Source organism: Chrysochloris asiatica, unplaced genomic scaffold (assembly GCF_000296735.1).
Source record: "Chrysochloris asiatica unplaced genomic scaffold, ChrAsi1.0 scaffold00261, whole genome shotgun sequence".
Lineage (NCBI taxonomy): Eukaryota > Metazoa > Chordata > Mammalia > Afrosoricida > Chrysochloridae > Chrysochloris > Chrysochloris asiatica.
The window spans coordinates 3,808,620-3,809,536 of record NW_006408779.1 but is presented as its reverse complement, the minus strand read 5'-3'; positions in this window follow the sequence as shown (position 1 = coordinate 3,809,536).

The following is a 917-nucleotide window of genomic DNA, read 5'->3' as shown; positions in this document are numbered from 1 at the left end:
GTTTCATATACAAAGAGCTGGCTACACGGCAGATAAGTCCAACATGTCCATATACAGAGAGCAGGTTACCTGACAGATAATTTCAACATGTCCATATACTGAGATCTACATAAATGGCTGTTATCTCCAACATGTCCTTAGACCGAGAGCTAGCTTCATTGCAGATAAATCCAATATGTCCATGTACAGAGAGCTAGCCACATGGCGGAGAAATCCAACATGTCCATATAAAGACTATCAGCGACCTAGAAGAAAAATCCTATATATCCATATACAGAGAGCTAGATTCCTGGCTGATAAGTCCAAGAAGTCCATATACACTGAGCTAGCTACATGGCACATGAGTCCAACATATCCTTTTACAGAGAGTCCAACAGGTCCACATACAGTGACATAGCGACTTGGCAGTTAAGGCCAACATGTCCATAGAATGAGAGCTAGATACATGGCAGATAAGTTCAACGTGTCCATATCCAGAGAGCTAGATTCATGGGAAATAAGTCCAACATGTCAATATACACAGAGCTAGCTACCTTGCCGATATGTCCTACATGTCCATTTACACAAAGATAGTTAAGTTGCAGATAAATCGAAGATTTCCATATACCGAGAGCTAGCTACATGGAATATAAGTTCAGTATGTCCATATATACAAAGTTAGCTATCTGGCAGATAAATCTAACATGCCCATTAACAGAGAGCTAGTGACCTGGTAGATAAGTGAAACATGTCCGTATACAGAGAGGTAGCTACATCGCCAATAAATTCAACATGTCAATATACACAAAGCTAGCTACATGGCAGATAAGTCCTACAAGTCCATTTACAGAGCGCTTGCTACATGGCAGGTAAGTCCAACATGACCATATTCAGATAGGTATCTACATGGAAGATAAGTCCAAAATGTCCATGTACAG